At 45.4% G+C, this 27,451-nt stretch overlaps 1 long non-coding RNA gene across 1 annotated transcript; it reads right to left on the reverse strand.

The window, feature by feature from the left end:
* Positions 1–2,333: 2,333 nt before the first annotated feature.
* LOC132250853 (uncharacterized) lies at positions 2,334–27,154 on the reverse strand. The gene is made up of 4 exons (XR_009462510.1): positions 27,040–27,154; positions 17,475–17,777; positions 9,082–9,253; positions 2,334–2,573 (listed from the first exon to the last, which is right to left on the reverse strand). It is a non-coding gene; the product is annotated as an uncharacterized LOC132250853 (long non-coding RNA).
* Between the last annotated feature and the right edge of the window lie 297 nt (positions 27,155–27,451).

Genomic DNA, 27,451 nt, shown 5'->3' on the forward strand with positions numbered 1-27,451 from the left:
ATCGGTAGGAGCACACGTACATGTTCTCCGAGAGGCTCCTGCCCAGCACATGTGGTGGTGGCTCAAGGGTGACAAAGAGTGGCCACAGGCGGGGACAGTCAAGGAAGGTGTGAAAGAGGTTCTCCTCAATGCTTATACCATGTGCACCTTGCCAGGCAGCATGCCAGGCTACATGGTTGAGCCTGTCAGAATGTATCTCCTGGAGGAAGGTGATGACCAGCTGTTTCTGGTGCAGGAGCTCCAGGACAGCCTCTGGTTTCACTGGATCTCTTGAATGAGCACCCAAGAGCAGAGCAAGATAGCAGAGACAGGTGGGGGAAGGCCTATCATGCTGTACTGTACTCCAGGGACCTTCCCAGGCCTGACTCATCTCTCACCCGCTGTGTGAGCATCTCCAGATGGTAAGCCATCTGCCGGGTGCCTAGATCTTGCTGTATAAGTTTGACTGTAGCCCTGGCAGCCTTGACAAAAAGCTTAGGGTCTGCGCACCACTGGGTGATGTGCCCCACTACATTCTTCTGTTCTTTGGTCCACTTCAGAAGGGTCAGGAAACCCTCATAGTCAGGGGCAACCCAAGCGGGGGGGGGGGGGGGGTTGCCAACATGGGCTGGATTTTTCCAACAGAAGAATGCCAAGGCTGCATCCCAGATGAGAGCTCACCTGAAAATGCAGTGTCTACACCCTCAATGTCCAGGCACAGCAGTCTCCTCTCATTGTCTAGGTTGAGGATCAGTTCCAGGAGAGTGCTGTTGGGGGGGGAGAGAGGTCATCCTGCTCTCGAGGTCACTTGTGACACTCAGAAAGCTGGATCTCCATCTCACTAGCTTCCTCATACAATCTGGTGAGCTGGGATGAGACCGAGAGTTCAATAAACCCCTCAGCCACCCCCAAGATCAGGCCTCCACAAGAGAGGCATTCTGTATCATCTTCGCTGCCACCCAACTCTGGGAGCCCAGAGACAGGCAAGGGGTTGGCTGTCACCCAGGGTTCTGCACCACTGGCAGGGACTGCCTGTCACGCCAGGCCGAGTCCGTCATGCATGAGCCCTGTGTGCTGTTGGGCCAGGCTGGTTCCATACATGCAGGACCTGGCCCAGTGTGACAAGTGGTCCCTGCGAGCAGTGCGGGGCCCCAGGTGACAGCCCAAGATGTCTGGAGCTGCCCAAAGATGTGTACTGCCCTGAGCTGAGTCAGGCCACACCTGTGTGGTGGCAGAGGCAGGGAACACCAGGATCTCTATTGGTGAGACAAGTGGTGAGACCCATGCAGCCTGTCCAGGGCCAACACTGGGGACCCACCTGGAGGGCAGATGAGGTGGCTGACCTATTGGCCATTTGGGATCAAGTGGACACACTTGGACATTTCAAAGTGGGTCACTACAAGGAGCACATCTTCTGGGCGGTAGCTGCCCAGATGGCAGAGCAGGGGCACCCCACTCAGGTCTGCCAGGCATGCAGCCATGGGGCCACAGGTCCAGATGTCATCGTAGGTGGCAGCAAATCACAGCCAGGCAGCAGCCCCCACCGCCAGACTGCTGCAGTGGCTAGAGGGTGCAGGGGCAACTCCAGGTTAGGGCTGCTTTAGCAGTCCAGTTGGCACAAGGGTTACTGTCTCCAGATATCAAGTGGCCAGGCCTCAGAAGCTCCTGCAGGCAAGTAGCCCTGAGCTGCTTGCCAGGGTACATATTTATATTGCTGGGGCCAGCACAGGGCAGGTTTTTATGCTGCTGGGGTCAGCACAGGTGCTGGCCCAGGATGCATCTCCCCCTGGCTACAGATCTGGGAGGAGCTGGGCAGAGTTATTTTTCCCCCAAGTGGTACAACTCGCCCCACACCAAAGTGCATGTCCGGGCACGTGTGCTGAGGCAAAAATCTGCATCTCAAATTTGTGCCAATCCTATTTGAGCTGCTGCAAGCGCATGTGCCTGCATCTGTGCACATACCCCATGACTTCAGTAAGAACATATTTGTGCCTTTATCTAGTCTTTTCCTGAGACCAATATAATGGCTTTCCTCCTACTTATGGTAACAAGAATTTTGCAGCTGTGTTGACAGGCAAAAAGATATTCATGCAAGGACTATATCAAGCAACCTTCTTGTGACACTATTTGTAGTGGCTTTTGAGATTAGAACTACAATTAATTTAAGATTCTTGATCTTAAGTACTTTGCAAAATCCTTCTTCTGGCTTTCATCATGTCTCTTTGCTGATCATTGACATTATGTGTTAAACACTTTTATTTTGTGCTGTGATGATTCTTGTTACTCATTTATATGCTCATAACATATAGTTAAAATGAAAGAAAATAAATCCATCATAAAGTATGACACTTTTTATACACTTTCAAAGAAGCAACATCCATCATTTCATTCTGCCTCTGGTATTTTCATCTGTAGTGCAGTTTCATTACAGACTTGACTAATGCACTTTAATAGGTGTTCTTTAATTCAAGTCTTCTTACAAGCTGCCACGATAAATGAAATCAATAACCTGGCATGATTTCTCTCTATCAGCAGTATGTCATTGCAATGCTGTACTTGTGTTCCCTTTCTGGTCTCCTTGAGTGGCCCTTGACCTATTTGCAACATAAAAGACATATTAGCGATGGCATGTTATAAAGAAATTACAAGAAGAGAACATTTGACCACAGAAGTATAGATAAGAGTAACTAAGACTAATACACTGTTCCTTATGGCCAGATGTTCAGCTAGAGTAGATTGGGATAGCTCTTTAAGAGGTTTATTCATTATATATCTTAATGAAGTTTGCCCATATTGTTGCACACTGGAAAGTTTGTAGGATCAAGGACCAAGTTGTGGAGCAGAGATTGGATTGATGTATGTATTTTGAGCAGGGCATAACTACTCTCTTAGCCATCATGTGTAAAGCATGAGATTTAAAAGCCTTGCAAAACTCATGTTAACTAATAAGGCTATATGTAGATGAAACAAGAGGAGTGTGTACGTGCCACTTTAACATGGGCTAAATGCTGTTGCACTACTTTAATGGTGTTGGTGTTTGCACGTGTCGGTGGCATGTTGCACATAATTCCAGACGCTGTAGGAAATTCAGTGGCGTAATGCATCTTAAATGACTTGGGGCACAGCAAACTAAAACTCCTTCGAGGACTTTTAGTTTGCTGCCCCTACAGCTGCGGAGCGAAACACTGGGGTCCGTACAGCTCCACGGCTGTGCAGGAAGCCCTGGAGGCAGCCTGGCAGCAGCCCAGGAAAGCAGACTCTGCCCAAGAAAAGGAACAAGTCTATCTCCTGCCACCCCCACCCTCCCAGAGCCTGCCTGCCTGAGCTGCGCAGGGTCCCAGCGCTTCCCTCTGTGGCTATGATGCTCCCCAGGACCACCCCAGCCTGATGCCTGTGGGTGGGTGCCACCTGGGGTGGCCCGTTGCTGCTGCAGAGGGAAGCACCAGGCCGCCCAGGGACCGCTCCACCTGCCAGCAGCTTGCCCTCCCCTCCCTGCCGGAGAGGCAGGTAAGTCAGCAGGGGGTGTGCACTACATGGGGGTTTAATCAGCCCTAAACTGAAGTGGCGTTTTTAAAAACCCACCACTTCAATTTAGGGCCCCTGTTTCATCTACACACACCCTAAGGTGTTAATCCTATGGCACTTCAGTAAGAGAGAGTTTGTCCATTCACTTAATTGGGAGCAGGACCAAGCTCAAAAGTTTTATGATTAATAGAATGATATTTAGGGGTAATATCCAAGCCCACTTCTGTCATCATTTATAATGTGGAGAGATGGAAGAGAAAAGTCTTTTACACCAGAGACATAATGCTAAGATCAGCGATGTGGGGAAGGTACCACACACAGAGGTAGAGGTGACTTCCGGTTATCACTTTTGCCTGTGGGTGTGATTGTATGACTGTGGAAGAAGGTACTTTTCTTTTGGACCCTTTCCCCTCCTCAAGTGAGCATGGGGCCAGCTACCTACTGTCCCTGCCCTAGTTACATCACTGTTTTGCAGCTTGACATTAGGTGTTTTTTGTTTTTTTTTTAAACAATCATTTCACTGCTGATACTTCTCAAGAGCTTTTGTGCTCTTGGTTTCCTTTGATGGCCCACTGAAACCACAAAGGAACCTGATACTTCCTATACCTAATGCATCTGGTGCCATATGAGGTGACTTTCTCTTTGTTGTAATGCACTTTCACAGGTAGTTGCTAGGTTGCTTATTTGATCTACCACTCTGAGTTTTAAAACCTCAGTAAATCAAATAAATCTCTACCATTAGTATTCTTGGTATAGCAACTTAAGCCTATTTTAGAATTTCCCATCAGTTTGAATGCTATTACCACTTTTATGAGTACTCACCATTATACATCTAAGTCATCTCTATAACCAGTAAAAATTTAAAAACCTTAGAAACCTTTTAAAGATTGGTTGATGAATCAAAACCTATGTACACTATATTTGTAATAACATCATAGCTATAGCAATACAATGTTCGTTTTTATTCACCATTTTGAAGAAACTATAAGAGAGACATGGCACTTTTTAATTATTTTCCTTATGTATGAAGGAGAAGTATATCTCATCCATATATCAATATATTGATAGAGAAAAGAGAGGAAAGGCATGGGAAGCTGAACTGGTGACAATTTAGAATGTTTCTCAAGATTGTTTCATTGCCAAGTTTCCATTTTCAAAATCCTCATTTGGCAAAAGTGCCGCATGTGTAAATGTGCTAGCGGTCAAACAGTGATGGGAGAACACCTAAAGAACAAATCCTTTAGTAACATACATGGTTCAAATATATATTAAAAAGATAAAACTTGTTAATGGTACCACAAACTGTGGGATTCTATCCACAGTATGGGGGGTAATTATATTTCAGTGTACACTCCCAAATGAAACTTTTTTAGATGCATAAGTGAAATTTTTGCCACCTACATGCAGTTTGTGATCCTGTTCCACCTCCAGCGTACATGTACAAGTGTCCTATGGCTATTGAACATGCTCAGCAGGCTTTGGTCTGTCCAGGAGGGTATGCAGTGCCACATGGACAAACTTAAGTCCTACAGTTGTAGTAGGGCAAACTCCCTTGGCTAGCCAGAGTTAAATACTGGAAGAAAATGTCTCATATTTTTGTTCAACTGACTAATAATTAGCATACTCACCCAGGATGCAGGAAACCCAGGTTCTAGGCTACCAGAAAAAGTTTAAACCTACATCTCTTAAGATTTCCCAGTATAGTGCTCTAATTACTGGATCACACATTAGATAATATCCATCTCTTTTCCAGTCTTTCGTTTCAAGCTAGCTACACAGGCAGCCAAAAAAGGGAGAGATATGCGGGGCCAACAGTAGAAGTATTCACACTGCACATTGTATAGTATTACAAACTGTGTATAAGTGTCTTTTGGGCCATTGTGACATAGGATTCTGCTCTGTGTCTTCTTTTGGAAAGGTCACAGAGACAGTCAGAAATTCTTTTAACAGGTTTTGTGATGCTAGGTATATTTTCTGGAAGGTGTTGAGACACCTGGAATCCTGGGACAATCTCAGTTTTAATTTAAAGAAGAAATCGAAACAAAGAAAAAACTCACCACCTGCATGCTTTTAAGTGTGTTGACTACAAAGAAAAGTTGTACAATATGACCCAGGCATACCTTAAGAGTTCAAAATCAAAAGGCCAATAAAATGTACCTCAAGGGGTGGGTGTGTGTAAAACTCATGATTACTAATCACATAAGTTCTGTAGCCTGATTTTGCAGGCTTCAGGTTGGCAGTTCCACAACTATGACACAAAAGAAAATAGCAGCAGGTATCTTGAGCCAACTCAACTGCCATTTCTGGAAAAGGAACACTGTGTGGCTATAGAGTCAGAGGCTTGTCAGGTCATGCCTCAGTCCATTTGCATTCAGTTTTTATGTGATACAGAGTGTTGGGTTTTTTTTTGTTTTTTTTTTGTCTTAGTACCACACGCCCTAAAACCCACACGGATTCTCAGGTAGGTGGAGTTTTGTTATGTTTTTTCCCCCCATCTGTCCTTGTATTGGAAGGAAAGCAGAGGCCACGGGAATAAGAGATTGAAAAAAAATCTAGGCCAGCACGAAATGAACAGATTAGACTATGCTATAACAGAATAAATACAGGGAAAATAAGGAAGTAAATAAAACTTTCTGGGAAATGGAGTGGAACAATGCTGAATTCTATTACTGAAGACTTGGCTTTACATCAACAGTACTTTAGTCTGTTCCATCTCCCTGCTACGACAATGAGAAAATTTAAGTTACATTACTGGGTCTACATCAGAGCTCCTTATGAACTGGGTGGTAGAGAAAACTGTAACAACAGGGACCAGAGTTTTCTGGTGTGTGTGTCAGTAGCTGTTCTAAAAAAACTATTGCCTTGGAGTCCAAGCACTGAATGAATATCACTTCCTCATCAGTCAGGGGGACAAAACCTTAAGGGCAAATTTAGAGCAGTGAGAATTATTCTGGATATGTTGGTTGTAGTTTCTTGCTCACTCTTGTTAGAAAGGTAATAGAGGGAATTAACACAAGGGTTGCTCATTTTGCAAGATGAAGGTGGAATGGAAGTATTAATAGCTTCTCTCCGTCTCTCCAGGTATTTTGAGGTGGGTCAAAGGAACTTCATTCTTGTGCAAGTAACAAATACAAATAAGGAATTATCTAAAGAGATGCATTGTTAAAAAGTATAAACCAGGTTAACTCCTGCTTCTCTGTAGAGACAGACATACCTAATTAGCTTGTGGATTTAGCTGCCTTTAGTTGCAAGTTACTTTGTTCTCTTCTTCTGGCTAGATCATTTGTACCTATCCTTAAAGAGCAGTCACTTGTGCACTCTATAATATTTGAGAAAGGGTTTCATGGCACAAATAAAAGTAAATCCTGAGAACTGTTTAAAAAAAAAGGTTGTTTATTAACTATGCTGCAACCCAAAACAAAACCCAGAATTAATGTAATCAAAACCAGTAGCTATTTCAGGTTTCCAGCAAGGTTTATTAGTACAGGGTATATACACTCAGACATTTTGTCTATCAGTCCAGAAGTGAACACTTTTTTTCCCTGTTATTTGAATAAAAGAATACAAACCTTAACATCTGCAGGCTTATAATACAGAACAACTCTTTATTATGTAACCCCAGTCACAATGTTACCCACAGCCATGTCTGGATTCAGGGGCCTGGGATGTCAAATAGCCTTAGTCAACCTCCCAGCCCTTAAGGCTGGGACTACCTCTCCATGGAGTGCTTTCTTGTGGTTTCCCCACACAATAGAGTACAAACAGTCTAATTACTGTCACAACCCAAAGTTGTGATTTTTTGTGTGCGTGCGCGCTTCGGCACCGCTAAATTATTTCCCGCCAATTTGTCGCTTTCTTTGCACGGTAGAGTTCTCTGTTGCTAGAGAACTCTGGTGCAGCGGGGGATTTCCCGCCGGATTGCAGCTTCTTTGCAGCGTGCATCTCTTTCTTGCAACGTAGTGATACACGTTGTAAAGAAGTTCCCGCCATTTGTATTAGGATTCGCGCCACGTTATTGACCGATTCCTAATTTAGGCACACGTGGCAGCTAGCGATTGGCTTGCTAGCCGTACAAAAGGCTTGTGTGGTTTTCCGCCCAAGTTGGAGGACTCCACAAACATCTGGAGGAGGGAGGATGAGAGAGATTGTGTGTGAAGATCTCCAAGCGCTGCGGACCCTCGCGGACCCGACGCGCCTCCCCTAAGCAGGCAATAGAACCAAGCCTACGGAGCTTTCGCTTTTCGCCTCTCCCCGTCACCGAGCGCAATCACAGACGTATCCCTTTCCTGTAACTTCGGACCCGCGGTGCCGAAGTAACTCTGGGGAAACTTTTCGAACCCAACTTTACCAGACCCGCGGAGCCTAGCAAACTCCGTGGGAGCTATCGATTTGTCAGAGTCCTCCAACGGGGGTTCAAGTGGGAGCTGTGCCTGGAAACCTGTCCAGCCTACACCAATACCATCTTTGGGTGTAAGCAAACAATCTTTTCAATCAAACATTACACCTCTGTAACTAATTCTAACTCGCGTGCGCTAAACTGCCCCGCGGTTCTCTCCAGCCCTGCGTGCCCGGGCTGCTGGCCACAGCCCGTGTGTGCACCGAAGACAGGTCCGGTACGACTCCGGTTCGCTCCCGGCTTGCCCATGGCGGCCAGAATGGGATTGGAATCACCGCCGACATGGCGACGAGGGCGAGATTGGGGCCCGGCCTGCACAATAACTTATGCAGTTTATTATTTACAAAACAGTCAACATATGAATGAGATTAATAGCAGAACAGGGTATCAATAATCTAATTGTCAAAGGCAGGTATCAATTAACTAAAACTCTACAAATTGAATCAAAGACACCCTCAGTACAGCTCCCCAGCTTAAACCTTGAGACTGTAGTGAATTTCAGCAGGAGCACACAGGGTTAACACAAACATCAGCTCTTCTTCACACTGGCAACACAATAACCATAGCTGGTGCTGCTGCTTCAGAAAGTGGTGCTCTCTGCTAGAGCTTGAGTGGGGAAGAGAAGCTCCCCCCTGCTCCAGCTGTCTGTGGTATCTGCAAAGAAACACACACTGTCCCCCTCCCAGCACCTTCTCCAGTTCCCAGACATGGGCCCTTGTGTTGATAACTGAAACAACCCTGGGTTTATCACCCACCCAGCCCCAGGCTGGTACTCAGTTAGCTCTCCCCAGAGCCTTCCCAGATCAACACCCTGCCCTCCTAGGCAAGTCTACCTTACCACCCTTTTCCCTCCCCATGCATCCCTCTGCCTCCCAGAGGGAAGAAGAGTTTCCAGGTTATCTTCTCCCCATCACTAAGGGCAGGTTCACTTCATAAGCAGGCTTGCAGGGTGGTTCCTCCCCAAGCTCTGTGGTCCCACAGGGCTCCTTCCCTTCTCTGAGCCTCCCCGAATTCCCTCCCCTCTCCTGCCTCAGGAGCCAATCAAAACACACACACACACTCTTGCAAGCAACAACTTTCTGCAAACTTTCCCACTCTGCCTTTGCAGGGATCCTGAGCCCTGCTGCAAATCCACAACAGCTGTTACAATTACATACATAAACTTATATGCAACTACTTACAGTAAGAGGTAATAGTGGTTGTCCTACTCCTGTTCTGACATCTTGAAGTGTCTATCGGCATCACCAAATTTTGTTCTGAGAGGTCACACTTCCTGGACACTTCGTGTTCAGGAGGGCTTACTCTGTGATATAGCCAGCACCTGGTTCCTTTTATGGAGCAAGCTTGTAATTCCTAAAAGATAAAGATTAGCCTTCATAACTAGACAGCCCTGCTTTTTCTGTAGATTAAATTGGTTGCAGTTAATTTGCTCTACAGGAAATGGCTTCCATTTTCTGCTCAAATCATTTTAATAATTAAACAATAGGCCTGACCACATTCAGAGAAACTTCTTCAGACATGGAAGAAGGAAGCCAAAATAATATTTGTTATAAGGTAGGGAGGGGGCAAAACAGAACAAAACACATTTCTACTAGCCTTGTTTTCTAAATTATGGCCAAACCACCACAGGAGATGGGTAGAACAGCAGGGTACAACAAGGCTTCAATTCCAAACCTTCACTTATACTGAAAAGAAAGGAAGGTTCCTAACCCTTGTCTCTTATACGACAAGCTATAATTTTTTTAATCACATTTTTCCTAATATGAATAGGAATTCTTTCGGAAGTGGAGTTTTGCTTGTGCTCGTTCTATCTTGAATTGGACTCTCTTTTTTCTTTTGTTTAACATCTAATAGAAATAATTCCCAGTTAAAGCAACAATTTGGCCTGTGAGCTCTGTCATCTACCCAAGTGGGATTAATTCCAAGAAATAAGCATTAAGCCCCAAGAAATAAAATATGTCCATCCATTATTACCTTGTTCTCAGACTAACTGGTTTAAAGAGCTTGTACAGATTGATCCATTTCATTTGCCTGAGCTTTGTGTCTTTGATGAGCACTGAGTTGGTTTGCTGTATTAGTTCTGAAATCAGGCAGAAGGTAGGTCAAGGTGGCACATTAGACACTAACTGGTCTGTATCTAAGGTGCTATCCTACCTGACTTCAGACTAACAAGGCTATTGGCCAGACATCTCTGTCCTTGTACTGCGAGGGATTTTCATGTAGGCAGAATTTCTCCCTTATAATCCATTTTATGAACTTTAGATGTCTCTTAAATTTCCCCATGGAATGGCAAAATATGATACTTCTGGCAATGTGGCTCAGATATTATCTTTGTAAGAAAGGCCTCTCTGGAGAAATTATAAGAACAGAAAGTGTTTATAAGCATGCCTGTTCAAAGATAGACATATATATATTTGAGAAACTGACTTCTAGGGACTACACTGATATATGCTAGAAACCTGGTACCTGTACATTTATAACTTTTTCCAGCGATGTTCCAAGATGTTTTTGTGCCCGAGTAAGATTACATCTAGAAACAGAGTCATGTTCAGTGATCTACACCTCTGCACTTTAATTACCTTCTGGCTAGTGTATAACCCAGGAGATTTGGACTTTGAAGAAAACTCTTCCATGACACAGACTGCACAAATGAAAGACAGGTTGATCAGATATCTATTGTGTTTCTCAAGTATCTTAGACTTTTTTGATAGTACATTCTTAGAGGGAAAGATTTTAGTTGTAGCAGGGGACACTTAGGGGATATTTTCTGAGTAGTAGCAGCTGAAAAGAATATCTTCAAATATTATTAGCACTGGAATTTTTTGAGGCATGCTATTGTTAGCAGTAGAAATATGTTGGGAGCTAGAATAGAATAAATCTGTGAATACAAGAAAAGTGTGAGAGCAGTCTAATTTTTCTGAGGTCTGATCTTCTGTTATTACAGAAACGTGACATTTTAGCTCCTTACATAGAGATAGGCTAGCTGATTTTTTACTTATGATTTCTCCATTTTGAATGGGCTTTTATGGAGTAAGGGAAATTGTACCTTTTTTGGTATAATGCAAGTTCTGAGAGTAAATTCTCTTTCTTTTTGCAAGAAATGATTTTACATGATTTCTAATAGAAGGCATTACTCTTCTCTGTTGGAATTGGAGTGAAAAGGGGAAGAAACGAGATAATTTTGCTTGTTTGTGTTGCAGTAAAAATAAGAAGAAAGGAAATCTGTTTTTCTGCCTCTTTTCTATCGCATGTTTGCTTATACTCTGTTTTCTTCTCTTGAAATTGCAAACATCCTTAAAATAGAAGAAAAAACATGAGGAGGCAGGCAGAGAATGAGTTGCAATGCTGGATAATGCTTGGGGCAGTAAAGGGAGCAAAGAGCAGTGCATTGAGGAGACAGAAGATTTGAAGCAAGGCTTATTTCCAAGCTGGCTTCCTTCTGAGCTTTGTTTGAACTGCATTCTACAGCAATGGTTCCAACCTTTTTGCCTTATGGCCTGGACAGGTGGTGCCAGGCTTGTGGGCTCAATGTGGGACATGGGGAAGGGACAGCGAGGACCTGATCTGGTATGCAGAGCAGGCACAGTGGGAGCCTGATATAGCACATGGCAACTGTCAGGGTCTAATCTGGCCGCTTGGCAATGGTCTGGTCTGGTCACTTGTCCCAGGTTGTCTACATGTAACAATTAAGAACTAATAGCTACTTCTGTTTTGAAATATTTTCTTTTGGAAATGGCTCTAAATATATTTGTCCTATCCTTGCATGAGGAAGAAGGTGAATAAACTGAGATTAAGGAAGCATTTCTGGAAAGCTTCCTTAAATTAGAATAAGCAGAGAATGGAGCTGCTTCTGTGGTAGTATGTGAGGTTGTACCACTCCAACACTAAGCAGGATAGGTGAGCTTCCAGTGAAGTGGTATTTGAAAGTTTTAGAGGAATTGAAGAGATGCATTTAACACAAAAGGGGATTTGGGGAAGCCATAATTCTATTTTGAAGCAAGACAGCTGCTAATTTCCTTTTTTTCAGAGAATAGATAAGATAATAAAAACAGTCTGGTTAAACTATCTGCAGTACTTTAACTGATTTACCATAGCATCTCATTGTTGCTGAAAGATCAGGCAGATAATTTTCTTTAGCAACAGGATAATAACTAGAAAAATTATTCTGATGCGATGTGATAAAATACAGTTTTGGATTTTTCTTGAATGTAGTCTTTAGGAGTTAACCATTTTATATTGGATGACAGAACACAAGATTAAGAATGCTATTCTAGAAGATTAGCAGCTGCTACCGATTCTCATGGAGAAAATGATAGGAAAACCAACAGAAAAGAAAAGAGGTGTGCTTGCTCAAAAGGCTTGTAGACAGATTGTATAAATCTGTTCTGTATTTATACTATTATTTTTGGCTGGCCATCCAAACTTTTCAGGCTCACTCATAGCTAAATTTGTAATACTATTTTCCCTTATAAACCACTGTAATACTTCCCTGACAACAACAAATGACTATTTCTGATATGATATAAGGATGCTATAGTGAATGGTGCATATACTGTATTTACTTGAATATAAAATTAAGATGTTTCCCTCCAATCAGCATGGGGGGGGGAGGGGTGGAAAGCCCCTCATTTTATATCAGCATACAAGCAAACCTCATTAAATACACTGTTTATCATTGAACTGCTGCCAAAAGCAGCTGGTGCTCAGTAATGGAAACCAACTCCAGGGCTTCGGCCTGCAAGTAGGATGCCCACCAAATGATTTGGAAGCATCTGAAGCCCTAGGTAGGGGTGGAGAATGTTTGCCAGTAGTAGGGCCACATACGGTTCTTGAATGACTCATGGATTTGGAATTGATCTGGCTGATTTGACTTGGAACAGGAAAATTTTTCCTTAAAAAAAAAATTGTACTATGTATAGGTAGGTACAAAAATGCTCTTTAAAAGGTGTGTTTATGGAGTACCTGTGATAAAATTTGCAGTAGTTTTCAGAAAAGGCAAAATGGATCCTGTGACAAGTGGCAACTCTCAGGGCTGGGTCTCACGTCGGCCTGCCCATCTGTCTCTATGGGGCAATCTGCCCAATCATAACAACCAAGTCATGGCAGGTCCCATATACGGAACATGTGGGAGACTGCCCATTACTGCCTCGATGCCAGGGGGCACCATCTGTAGCTCCAACCTTCCCTACACCATAGCCCATCCCTCATATACAGCATCCAGGTTAACATTACTCCTGGTCTGAGACCAGAGCAAACTAAGTCCAAAGTTGGTCTCCACACACATTAGCACTACCTCCCCTCTCACAGGAGGCCTCTTCTACTCCACCCCTATCTCACCAGGGCCTCTGGCATACTGCCCATTACTGGCCCACTCTCCACTGCCCTGCTCCTCCTTGAGCAGCCCATCTTGGGTCATCAGGCTTTGCTACACTCATACTGGCCTTGCCACGCAGAACCTTCAGTTCCCAGGAGTTCCTCTACTCTACATCGTCTAGCCTTATGCCAAACCCCGGGCTAATTCTGCCCCAGGCCTCTCACCGAGCACAACTTCTCATGGGGCTGACCCTTGTGCTGTCTTTCAAGTTTACTCCCATTTGACCTTACTCAGCATGCCCCTTGGGCTGTCCTTTAGGGCTGAAGTCAGAGCAGGCCTGCTCGGCCCCCTCATATGCATAGCCCTTCAGATCGACTTGCACTTCAACCCTACTCTGTGCAGGGCCTCCCAATTTTCTCCACACTACCTCCTCTAGGGTCTCCAGGACCTCATATCCCTGCTGGGCTCAGGCACCTACACATGGGCATACCTGGCCCCCACTACTCCCACAACTCTACATTACCTGCTCTGGGGTCTCTGGGAATCTCTCATTCCTGCTGGGCTCAGGTGCCTACATGTGAGCACAGCTGGCCACACTACTTGCCCAGCTGCCTCCAAAACCCACTCAAAGGCAGGGGCTAAGGTTAAGGTGCCCCTCTTCGCTTTTCACCAGGGTGGTAACTGGCATGGCATTTCCTGGGGACTCCTGCACCACCAAGAGCCCTACCAGGCCACCCTTCCCCAGCAGGGTGCAGTTTTAGGTCAGGCCCAGGAGCCTCCAAACCATCCCCATAAGCTCCTGCCCTTACCTCCAAGGATATTCTTGCTACAGCTCAGCTAGGCAATGTTTCTGTCTCCCCTGGCCACAGCAAACTGAAGTCTTTAGATGCCTTGTTCAAAAAGGCTGCCTTCATCAGGCACCTGGTAGCTGCCTGCCTCTGCTCTTAAAGTAGCAGGCACCCAAAGGTGCCCTGCCACAGTTCCATAGTAAGTTAAATAAATTACCAGGTATTTTATTTCAACCCAGTGTTTTCACGTTTCCATATGGTCAGGGAGAGCAGGGTCTGACAGTGGGGAAGGAGCTGCATGGGAAAGTTGTTGCAGGGGGAGCCACAGGGCAAAGGGGCCACCTGACCCCTTCCCCCCAGATTTATTTTTTCTGTCCCCCCCCAGGATTTATTTTGTCTGGTGTAACAGTGGGAGGGAGACAAATTGTAGGCAACCCTCCAATAATTAGATTCTATACCAGGAAAATTACAACAAATTTATAACTTTTCCATATATAAAATCTAATTATTTGAGTGCCATCTTATATTTGATTAGATACAGTAGTTCATTCAGTACAATGTCTTTTGACAGTTTGAACTACAGTTGGAGAAGTATGGTAAATTAGATGTGCAGATTTATTCTCCCAAAGTCTATGTGCTTTTCAGTTTGTGGAAACTAAGAGTTGAAGCTGCCTTCGGTCTATTATTTTATAAGTATGAATTTGTTTTCTGTTGACTGACAAAACAGTTCAAATGTCAAGCAAGTGGAACTGTGCTTCTGATATGCAGATTCAAATAAATGGGCTGGCAGCTGAAATAAAGCTATTCATGGCATTTTTGCAGCTCAGTAAGCTTAATAACAGCCATTAAAATCCTTAAGTTTTTCCTCAAGTAGTAAGTTAAAATTTGCACAACGGGGATACTTTCAAGACTGCTGTGGTTAATGCTTATGCAGCTAAAATCTATATTAGTAAGACATTAGTAATGCTTAAGATCATAACGTAAAATAAATGAAAATTTCAAATGAAAAGCTTTGAATCTCATCTTTTGTAACCTAAAAGTGACAGTTATTCAGGAAGGATTTATTTCAGTGCTGTAGAGAAACTTTCTAACTTGAATTAGCTTGTAAAGTAATTTTTACTTGGTATTTCATTAGTTGCTTTACAGTGTATATAAAAACTTCCCTATAGAACAAGGAAACTTGCATATACTGTGTGTCAGAGAAATAGGGATTGATAACCATGTTTTAACTAACTTCAAATCCACTTGGATTTAATGTATTTGAATATTTAATCCCTGCTCAACCCTGGCAGGTCTGAATTGTATATGTGAGGCAAGGAACATAATGGGTTAAATAGGAAAAAGAAAATGGAGTAGACTGTAAGCACAGCAAAAACCACAGACATATGTTGGGAGTGGGGGAGAAGGCAAGCATAGAGAAAAGAAGGAGAGATCCTTCCCATTTTAAACTGATAAATGCCCATTTCCCAGAACAGGTAGTTTATAAAAGATATCCACTTAAGTGAGCCTAACTGAGCTGCTTCTACTCTTCATTTAGCTGGAGAAGAAAGTATATAATTTGGACAGATGAAAAAGAGAGTCCTTTTCTCAGTTTGTAGTAACTCTTTTCCTCAAAAAACATGATGCAATGGGAGCTTATCCAAGTGAAAAAACTCTGGAAAAGGTGGTGTAACAGGGGGCCCAAACCTTGTTACTGTACTTGGGTATAATTGAAGGGGAGGAGAAGGGACTATAACAGGGACCCAGGGACCTCCTGCCACTTTCAGAGGATGCAGCAACCTAAACCATTTTAGAGGGGCTGCAGCTGCAGCAGAGCAGGCTGGCCCTTAATTAATGGAAAATCCTCTATACAGAGCTGGGGAAGGCATGTGACAAAAGGGAATTTGCTTCCTGGCATGTAAACCCAGGGCCTGAGCCAGAGCAGCCAGTCTGGCCTTACATGTTGCAAGGAAAGGAGCTCCTGAGTGAGATGCCTGCAGCATACAGAGTGGCAGGCACTTGAGCTACTCCACAGAGCTTCCAGGAGAGCGCTATGGAGTGTTTATGGCCTGTAGTGAGGTAACAACCCAGAGCTAGGCAGTTTTTTAGTTTGGAAACAGTAGCTTATATTTATGTTGCGATTTAAGCTTAAAACTGGTGGACCAGGTATGGCAATAGGAGGGGTGAGGAGAAGGTTACAAGGATGATGCCGGAGCACTTGGCATAAAGACTTGCCCTGGGTCAGGGATGCCAGGAGGGCTGAGCTGGACCAGTAACAGCCTTTCCCTAAGCCAGGGACACCAGGAGGGCTAAGCCAAACAAAGAACAGGCTTGCCCTGGGTCAGGGACCCCAGAGGGGAGGGGGGTGCTGAGACTAGGCACAGGACAGGACAAAGGGGCCCAGAGATCAGAGACACAGCGGGGGCTGAGGCCAAGAGAGCTGGGCCCAAATTAGTGGGCCAGGGATGGAGACCTGTAGCCAGAAAAGAGGGTGGGCTAAAGCCAAGGGAGCTGAGGCCCCTACACAAAGACTGACCTGTGGACAGAGTAACACCCAGGAGGCATGGACATAGTTGTAGGGGTGGAGGAGGCCACAAATGTAGCCCTTGAGGCAAGTAGGGTCTGAGGGAATGAGGAGGGAGAGCAAGCATGCACCCTAGGTTCACAACCTCTGCAGGCAGCCTCCTCTCATTCCCTTTTAACATCAAGGCATGGCAGATGAGGAAGCAGAGTGAGACCCTGAGAGGGCCGGAGCAGGAGGCAGGAGCTGGCTAGAATTGAGACAGTCACAAGGGGGCATCGCAGCTGCCCTTGGATGCCATCCTGTTATAGGAGGCTTGTCTGATGGACATTGATAAAAGATGTTTTGATCTATTTGGAGAACGCAGGGTGGGGTGTCTGTCACTCATGAGAACTATTCATCCATCCCTTTTATGAAAGCTGTGCATTTAAAATCTGTTACAGAGCTTGCTTCTAATTCTTCCCATTTATAAGAGAGAGAGGTAATTAGCTATGCTAGTCTGAAGTAAGACAGAAGATAAAGGTGGCACCTTAGTGTACATGCAGGCTTTACATTTAGATCAATGAAACCAGGGCTCAGTTGATTTAAATACCCAATTGTACAGGCTGAAAGCACTCCAAAAAAATGACAAATGACATGCCAAGTCTAAGCTGGTTCACCTTAGTAGGTGCACTAACTTAGATCAAGATCAGGTTAACCTGATCTAAGAAAGTTAACCCAATCTCACCAATTCCTGTATGCGTTTGCAGTGCAACCTCAGGGCTAGGAAAGCTCAGCCTAGTCCTGGGCCTGCACTATTGGAAACCTCCCCCCACTTCCTCATTTCTGCCCCCCGACCCCAATAGGGCTATCTTTAGTTCTCCAAATCCCACCATGGACCCCAACAACACCCGTCCACTCCTCAATTCCAGTTCACGCATCTCTCCTGGTCTATATTCATGTAGACCAGGTGTAGCAAATTACTGTACCTACCCTTAGAGATTTATTTATAGCATCAGATGAATTAGGATTTGCCTATGCAAGTTCATGTCTTTCTTAAGGAGTTTTCCTCTAAGGTACCATCCATCCTGTTCTTTTTGATTGGGTCCAACTGTGGTGTCACTTCTGCTTCATATTGCTGTAATTCTGCAGAGTTGATCTTCATGCACACTAATATAAATGGGACTAGAGGTAGGTCAAAGATATACTGCAGTCTGTGTACATTAATTCCACGCAGGAATACAATGAGTAGAATGCATTACTAGTTGTCTAGTAATGAAATTTTAAGCAAATGCACTGAAAAAAAAAAAAAGAAAGAAAGAACATTGTAAGGGGTGCAAAGTCAAGCTCTCCAGATTTGGGAATGGCATGAATTAAGGTTTCCTCTGCAACCTTAACTTGCCTTGTTCCTTAGCTACATGCAGTTCACATTTCTCTATTTTAATTTGGTGCAAAGAATGAACAGTTATCACCAGATGAGCTTTTGTTTTTTGTATTTTGTTTTCTCCCCATTTTTTCTGCGTGGTTCCATGCTTTATTTTCTACATGTTAGTGAGATCTTGCTCTGACAAAAGAATTATTAAATTCCCTTAGGGATTCCCATTTCTATGGATACACCATGGTACTTTGAAGCACTTGTGAATTTGGCTATACATGACAGTTCAGAAGTTTTGGAAGTTAGACTTTAGAGTTCCTGTTCTACCAAAATAATGATTGTATTTGAGAAATTTAGAATAAGAGATTTTCCTAGTATTACATTGAAACTCTATGGCAGAGGCAGGGATTCAGTACAATGTTCTAAAGCAACACAGGCAGGTTCTGTTGGCTTAAACTTTAACCTAACCAGTCTCTTTTGAGAAATGTTACATGACTGCCTATCATTCAACTGAAGGGACTGCTAAATGAGTATGGTAATCATAATCTAGTAATCCAGATCCCATGTTTGTTCAGTTTAGAAAAAAAAAAAAATCTGTGCTTTAATAATTGTGCTGGAGCATTGTCTGTCACTGAAGCCAAAAGGGATTGAACTCAAATTGGGTAACAGTGTCTTAATCTTAAAGCTGCCCTGTTTTTCCCTAGTCACCTACCCCATTTGCTACCTTCCAACTTCTACAGCATTAGCTTCTTTCATTAATCAACTCTGATCCACGCTGTGCAACTAGTGACTAATGTACATGTGCATCAAGATTAACAAAATGGCTGAATTAATATTGCACAGGCAACCTCAATACTGTCATTTCTTAACTTTTGCATGACCTTCTCTGTAGACATATTTTTTCTTTCTAGCACATTCTCTTAAGTTTTTAAAAGGTAAAACTGAAAAAAAAAAAAAAGCCATAGAAATCTATGTGGAATTTGGAAGAATACCCACATGAGTCACAGGAACCAGAACCTTTAGATTTATTACATAGACTGATAACAATAGCGTGTTGTCATCCTCTATATGGAACTGTACTAGGAGGAGGAACAGAAACTTAACCAGTGGATTTTATTTCTATTTCATGACAGTACCAGAACAATGAGACTTTAAAGTCCCCTCCAGACCCAAGAATGGAATATGCTCTATGGAACATAGTCTTCTGCCTTTTCTCCTCAAGCTCTTCCTCAAGTCCTGTTCTTCCCTTCCTCAGACCTTCAAGCTGTTTCTGTTCAGCAATATCCTCTTCCCCACCCTTACATCAACCCCATTTTTATAGCCTATTTACTCACTATTTCTCAAGCTTCCCATCCCAGACTCTTGCCTAGCTATCCCTAGTCTTTCCTCCCAGTCCATTGTCTGAATCCTAATCTCTCCCTTCCAATAAACAGTTCTAGTCTGCTTACTGGTCAGCCTCAGTTACTTCCCCATTCACTCAAGTCTGGCAGGTTTAATGACCCAATTCCTTCACTAGTTGTGAACCCACAAGATTAAGTCAAAAGAACTTGCTTAAACCATACTATTTCTGAACTGAAGATCCCAGTAGAGGTACACCATAAGCATAGCCCCCTCTTCTATGGAATGGATTACATTAACACTTATGTTGAAGTAACAACTGTAGTACTAGCTTGGTCCCATTTCCTGGCCCCTGATGGAACATCTTGTCAAAAGTAAACAGAGTCTATAATGAATGCTAAAGAAATAAGAAATGTATATAAAAAAAGGCTCATTAACAGCAGTGTTAGTGTATTTCAGACTGCTGTAAGGGCTGTACCTTTAGGCTGAAAGAGCACAGTCTGGAAGAAATTGCTCAAATTACATTTTTCTCCTCAGCAAACAAAATATGGAGGAGTTACCAAGGCATAACAATGTTCCCTGGCATCATGGCTTCTAAAGTCATGATGATTTACTTCTAAAAAGTTATCTCATTAGGCTGAGACAGACTGGACTATTTGTGTAACCTAAACAATGTGAAAGAAGTATTTCCTGGTTTATCATAAGACCTGAATCAGGTATTTGGAGAGCAGGATCTACTGGGAAAAATAGCAGTCCTGAACATTCATATCATCTAGGGGTACCTAAAAAGGTGATGCTAGCCAGATGGAATGCTTGCCTCTATGCTGTTGTTCCCTACCCCACATAAGGTCAAGGTGTTGGCTGTTTGTTCCTTCTCTTAAACAAGATGTATTTTAGTTAAAGGTGACCTTATTTTTTGATTGTGGGATGTGGCTATATGCTTAAACAAGTTTAAATTTTCAATTATATTTTTCTGACCATTTCCTTTTTATCCAAATTAATTTTACTTAACTTCTGTCCTTTGTGGATACAAGATCTCCTTTGAAGTACCAAGCTTAAATATTATTGGTTGGTATTTCCATTTTTTCCCCTCAAAATAAATGCAATCAGATCATGATTGTGGGTCCATAAGCAAGTACAAAATACCAGTTTGGTGTCCAATTCATTTCTGGACTTCATTATGGAAAATGAAATAGTTGGGCATATTGTGTGTTAAAAGTTACATGCATCTTTTTTTTTTTTTTTTTGTCTTTTTTTATAATCTCTTGATGATGATTTACTAGTGATGGTGTGAGACTCCCTGTTCATGTCTGCCAGTTATTATCACTGAGGATTTTAAATTTTTCTTTGGCAGGTGATCTTATTGGTGTAATCTTCTCTCCTACTGGAATGTGGGTATAGTTACATGTTACACCTTAGCCTAATATCCCTGAGAGTTAGCATGTGCTATGTTAAAGTTAGCATGTGCTGTGAGCAGTCAGAAGGGCTAATACCTTCTCTAAGGTACACAGCTCAAACCTGCTGCTAGAGGGCTGCTGAGCAGGGGCATTAGGAGCTGCCATATCTGTTCCATGCCTGCCTAGCTTGCTGGTTCTCTAGTGGCTATACTGGCCCACTGGGCCCCACAGTTGCTCAGCAGTTACCTGTGAGGGGTGAGGGTGGGGGGTTGGGTTGGAGCTGCTGGACAGTTGTAAGGCCACAGGGGTGGATCGATGTGAGAAGAGCTGCTAGGCCCACCCATGGCTGCTTGGCAGCTCCCCACCCACCCCTGGATCTTTCCCCCATGGGGAGCTGCTGGGCAGCTGTGGAGCCCAACAGGGGGCAACATAGGCTTCACCTGGGCACACAGGGGGACTGCTGGTTCCACCTGCTCACCCTAGGCCCACCCATGGCTGCCTGGCAGCTCCCTACTCCCCTCTCCCCTTCCCCTCCTCCCCCTACAACCCATTACTGCCCAGCTGTCTCCAGCCATCAGTCCAGGGCAGTAAAATTCTGGATGATAGCTAGTCTGCTCACAGAAGTGCTTCCTGTGCTCCTGGAGAACCTCAATATTCTGGTTTTAGCTTCTTGGAGTAGGTTGATGTTACTATAATGTGAGCTGTCTAACACCAGCTGCAGCTAGTTAATCCTCACTTTAAAAGGATTATCTCTGAGACATGCAGAAAGTACTTAGTACATCTTTTCCTGCCTTAACATGTGGACACTCCCATCTTAAGAGCATTCAACATGTTTGAAAGATGAGTGTAAATTATGTTACATGTTTTCTGTCACTATTGCTTTGACCTTCTAGAAACTACTTAACTTGGCTCCATTCCTTGGTTTATGATGGAGGAAGGCAGATCTTCAGACAAGCCCCTGTCAGGGATAGTCACTACCCTAAAAAGGGTTATTGTCATGGTGGGGTCCTGCAGGAAGGCAGTGATCTCCTCAAGGCCCCCCTTCCCATGCCAAGTTGGCCCAAGGGCACCCTCAAATTCTTGCCCACCATGTCTTTGGTGTTCAAGTCTGTTAGGGAGACTGCCTTCGCATCTCCTCGGACACGGTTTAGCTGTACTCGAGCACCGTGGGCTCTTGGACCCCTTTGTGGTCCCTGTTCTATTGTGAGTGTTTCAGGGCACCCTAGCCTTATGGGCTATGCGTGGCTCCTATCATCCCTGTACCACACCCCAAGCCTCGCAGGTGTAATGGATATTGTTCTGTCCCTTTCCGTCTCCATGCCCTCTCAGGTGCTTGGGCTCTCAGCCCTTTCTCTGGGGCCTTCTCCGTAATGCTGCCCTCTCTCCGGGGCCTTCTCAAGCACTGCCCCCTTTCCTGGGGCTCACCACAATGCTGCCCCCTTTTCCGGGGCTCACCACACCCACACTGGGGCTTCTCAGCAATGCCCCCTTCTCTGGGGCTGGGGTCCGTGCACCCTGAATGCTGCGCCCTCACTGGTGCTGGGGTCCCCCACACCACCAAGTCCCCTATGACTCCTCCTCCAACCCCTAATAGTCTCACCCAAACCACCGGTAACAAACAGTAAAACAAAAATGCAAGCCTTTGGCTATAACATAAACAGAAGCCGCTTGGCCATAACAACATCTAAGCCTACCAGGGATTCTTCATTTCACAGAAGTGAAAAATGCTACTCCTGCATCAGCTTCTCCTTTCTCCCATGACAGAGAGCTCCTTCCTCCTTGGCTGCTGGCAGGGAACTGCCAGCCTGGCCTCAGCCCCTGGGTTTTATAAGGGAGCCAGGCCCTGCCCCTTACAGTCAGCTGACCACTGGCAGGTGTGATTGCTTGTTAGCTCAGTTGCCCTGGCAACCAACAGCTGGGCTCCTTATTCACTCACTGCTAGGGTCCCTTCCCTAGCAGGTTTTCCTTCTTAGGAGCATGGCACCTAAGTGCTCTACAACACACCTCTCCCCTCAAGACCCAGACTCACCGAGGTGTGTCTTCATTCTTGTCCCTCTGGCCTCCTTCATCTTGGTCCTTTTAGATTCTTGTTTTGGCTCACCAACACTTTAGATGCATATAGGCAGAGGTTTTAGGGCACCTCCTGCTCGCCTTTTCCCCAAGGCGCAGCACGTGGTATTTCCTGGGAGTTGCCCCGCCATGGGCAGTCCCCCCACATCAGCCTACCAAGTCTGGCTAGGCCCGCAGTTGGTTGAGCCCCTTGTTTTCTAGGATCCACTATTTCTTCTTACACTACTTTCCTGAGGTGGTGGTGCTTGCCTCTCCTAATAGGCACTTTGGAGATCCTGAAGCCTTCCCCAGATCTCCCACTGTCTTCTCAATGCTCTCTGTGCATCTTTTTCCTCCCAAAACTCAATCTTTCCTCGGCCGGTGGGTTTTCCTTTAGGCCCTTTATAGATTTTTACTTGGGTAACTCCCCCGACTCTGGCTTCAACCACTTTTCTCAGGGTCCACCATTTGACTTTCCTTGTGAGGTTACCAACGTAAACACATGGCCTCCTTCCTCCCCTTTGTTCTTTCTCTGACTGGATTACCTTTGGTGTTGAGGGTCCTTCTGCATCCTTAGCTTGGCCTCCTGTCTGGATTCAGTCCGGTCTCTGCTTCTGTGCAGGGCTGGATATCTCATCCTTAGGGTGGAGCTTGTGGTATCCTTGTATTTCTCTCCTAGCTCCCCTGGGGTTTTGGCCCCTTCTTTCCATCTCAGAACCTTGTGCCCTTCTTTCACTCAGGGCTTCTGCCACTCTCTCCCCTTTGGAACCTGTACCTTGTCTACTATATGCCTGAGCCTGGGTTCTCTTTGGTCTCTGGCCTTTGTTTGGTCTGTCCCCCATTTTGAGTGTGACCATGGTAGCTTAGGTCACTGTTCTTGTCTCTTCAACTAACCTGTCCACTCTCTTGCACAGCTGTCATATCCCCCCCCCCCCCCCAATGAGCACCCCTGAACTTTCACTATGCATTTTCTACTTTGGAAACAGCTTTGTATGTTTTGAAAAAGTATTTTATCTAACCAAGGGCATAGAGTAGGTTGTTTAGGCTGGGGGAGATCACTTGTTGCTTAGTTGCTAATTGCTGGCCTCCCTAGAAGGAAAAGCTGTATCAACAAAGTTCCGGAGCTGGAAGGGGGGGGGGGAGCTGGAAGGGGGGTTACTTGCTGGGCTTGCTATACATTTCATCACATCAGCAAGTTTAACCTGTTACGTGGCTATACAAGGCAGACGCCCACTGGGGTGGGTGTGCTTGCTTTGCGAACGATTGCCAAGCACCACTTTCTGCGCAGAAATAAAGATTAAGTTGGATCCTTCACCCCTGTGTGTTTATTGGCACAAGCACACCGGGCACGAACTCGCTGTCCTTCGGGGAAAACACCCCTTATCTACTTTCATCTGTTGTATCCGTTTTGGTACCGTCAGTACCTCAACATCGTACCTGCCGGCAAGTTTTTCTAATTCTCTCTCAAGCCGTTGAATCCTTCTGCATACCGGCTTGCCCAGTGACTCCACTTTTGCTCGAGGTATTTGATAACTGTGGGGATACTCTCTTCCCCGTTGTTGCCGCATCTGTCTCAGGAGGTCCCTCCATCATTGTACTCTTTTCTTGTTGCTCTACTCCCCTCTCCTTCCTGGAGCTTCCTAGCCTAGTATTCTTGTGGGTTTCTTGGTCTTCTTGGACCTTTAGGTGTACGGTCCATGCTGTCTCTACCCATCTGTTGGTCTCTATCAAAATTCCTTTCAAGGCTTCCAGCTCTCACAACTGTACATGGTACTCTCTGTTAGCCCTGGATGCATGTTCCTCCAATTGCAGGCCTATTGCGGTCAGTCTCGCTCTCTGTATTTGAGCAACCCATACCAGTTGCTGCTTGATGTCTGCTCGTAATGTCATCTCCCTGGCTGTACTCTCTTCTAAAAGGGTCCTCAGGGACTGCATCTCTTCCCCCAGGTGGTCCTTTTCCTTTTTCATCTTTTGCCACTGAGCCCGCAACTCTACACACTCCTCCGTTCTGGCTCTTACTTCTGTTTAGAGGGGCTGCTTCCGCTCTTGTAACTCCTCGTGATTTGCCATGTATTCTTTCACTTTCTCCATTTCTTTTGTTATCACTTTCCTGGTCTCTTCTGCCTGGGTATGGCTCTCCATGAGCTTTTCCCTCAGCTCTCCAACCAGGTGTTCAGCCCAGCCACACCGCTCTTGCTAGTTCTCCAGGTCCTCATGCAGGCCTTCTATCTGTTCCACTTGGCTATGGATTTCTTTCTGGAGGGCTCCTATGAGGCTCTTTGATATTTCCAGCTTTTGTATTACCTCATTTTGTTCTCCCTTTTGGTCTGTACTGGGCTGAGGTGGCTTCGTCCTCCATTCAGCCCTCTCCTTCTGCATCTCTTGCAACCTCTCCTCTTGCCACCTGCTCTTTTTGGCCTCCTCTGCCATGAGCCATTCTAGCACTTGAGTATTCTCCGCCTCTGCTGCAATCAGGCACTTTATCTCCTTAGATCCGCCTTCTTTCTTCCCGGGTTGTGCTCGCAGCTCTAAAGCTGCCACTTTTGCCTTGGCTTGCTCCTTGTGTGATCTCATCATCATTTCCAACTTTCTTTCTAGATGGGCAGCTTTTTCCTCTGCCTCGTCCACCCGCAAATGCCAGGTGAAGGCTTCTCAAGATGCTCTCTCTGTCAAGATTCTACTTCCCCCCCCCCCCCCAGGGCCAACCCAGTGTCTTCCCTTCTATAATTTTTAACTGCAGTCATGTCCCTGATCTTGGCTTGCCTCCTCAAGCCCCAATCTCACTGCCTCGCCTTCCTTTATATTTGTTCTAGCCCTAAGGTTTGTTCCCCTTCTCAGGGACACGGGTTCCTTCCCTGTGCATGGCTTCACGTTCCCGGCCAATGCACTACTTTGTCACAGCGGGGTCCTGCAGGAAGGCCATGATCTTCTCAAGGCCCCCCTTCCCATGCCAAGTTGGCCAAAGGGCACCCTCAAATTCTCGCCCACCATGTTTTTGGTGTTCAAGTCTGTTAGGGAGGCTGCCTTCATGTCTCTTCGGACTCAGTTTAGCTGTACTCCAAGCCCCGTGGGCTCCTGGACCCCTTTGTGGTCCCCGTTCTATCGTGGGTGTTTCAGGGTGTCAGGAGGCGATGTGACTCCACCAGATTGTTGTTTAAGACATTAAGTGACATGGCTACCCGTGACTGGTATTTGGTGATGCAGTGGCGAAGGAATGTTACCTTAACCTGCACTATCATGCAGGCAGTGCGTGATCGCTAGTAGCCTAACTGATCAGAAGTTGCCCCTAGAGCATGACTGGCTGGACCAGCATGCTGAGGCCTCTAGAATGTTCCATCAAGGGGGGACCCTGATTGGCTATGGAGTCTATAAAGGGGGCTGCGCACCTCGGCGCGAGGCCCCCAGACACTCCCGAAATCAGGAAGACAGCCTGATCACCCGTCTTGTCTGGACAGACCGCTAGGCCTCTAGCTAGATTCCTAGCATAGGATACCACAGCTTATAGCTAGACCACGCGCTATCCAGAACGCCCTGCGTGTTGCCCAACTAGGCATCATACTTGTACTGATAGTATTTTCGGCTGCAGTCGACTTTCACGATTACACCTTGCTTGTTGCTTGCCGCTACCCATCATCTGTTCATTCTCCACACCACGTCGTCTGTGTCCACCTGCTACTGTAAATAGTCCTTGTAATTAGTTCCTGTATCCATCTAGTTGATTCAACTCGTTAATCATCTTGGTGGTTTGTAAGTAAATTTAAATGAATTTTCTTCACCTACTAGTTGTCGCGCTTTTTTTCTCTCTCACACTTGGCATCCCCGAGCGTGTCTGGGTTGGGGTCACTACTCAGTGCCCCACTCGACACGCAACTGAGGCCATTTTCCAAACACCATCCTTGAATTATGGCCCACACGGGGCACCCTAGCCTTATGGGCTATGTGTGGCTCCTACTACCCCTGTACCACGCCTCGCAGGTGTAACGGACATTGTTCTGTCCCTTTCTCTGTCTCCATGCCCTCTCTGGTGCTTGGGCTCCCTGCAGCCCTGTCTCTCTCCACGCCCTCTCTGGCACTTGGGCTCTCCAGGGCCTTCTCCAGGGCTCACCACAATGCTGCCCCCTTCTCCGGGGCTCACCATGCCTGCACTGGGGCTTCTCAGCAATGCCCCCTTCTCTGGGCCTTCCCCACTGCCCCTCTCTGGGGCTAGGGTCTGTGCACCCCAAATGCCGCGCCCTTGTTGGCACTGGGGTTCCCACACTGCTGTAGGCCCCCCTACGAGGCCTCCTCCAACCCTTAATAGCCTCACCTAAATCACCAGTAACAAACAGTAAACAAAAATACAAGCCCTTGGCTATAACATAAACAGAAGCCGCTTGGCCGTAACAACATCCAAGCCTACCGGGGATTCTTCATTTCACAGCAGTGCTAAATGCTGCTCCTGCATTAGCTTCTCCTTTCTCCCATGACAGAAAGCTCCTTCCTCCTTGGTGCTGGCAGGAAAATACCAGCCTAGCCTCAGCCCATGGGCTTTATAAGGGAGCCAGGCCCTGCCCCTTACAGTCAGCTGACCGCTGGCAGGTGTGATTGCTTGTTAGCTCGGTTGCCCTGGCAACCAACAGTTGGGCTGCTTATTCACTTTTTTTTCTTTCTTAGGAGCAGGGCACCTAAGTGCTCTGCGACAGTTATGAAACATTAATGCTAACAAGCATTTGTTCAATAACTGTGAGAGTTCGAATAAGATTGTTGTGGCCCTTCTGAAGTATCTTGCATACCATGGTATCCCATCAAGTACAAAGGCCTTGTTCATGTAG

This window comes from Alligator mississippiensis, chromosome 5 (assembly GCF_030867095.1).
Source record: "Alligator mississippiensis isolate rAllMis1 chromosome 5, rAllMis1, whole genome shotgun sequence".
NCBI classification, from domain to species: Eukaryota; Metazoa; Chordata; order Crocodylia; family Alligatoridae; genus Alligator; species Alligator mississippiensis.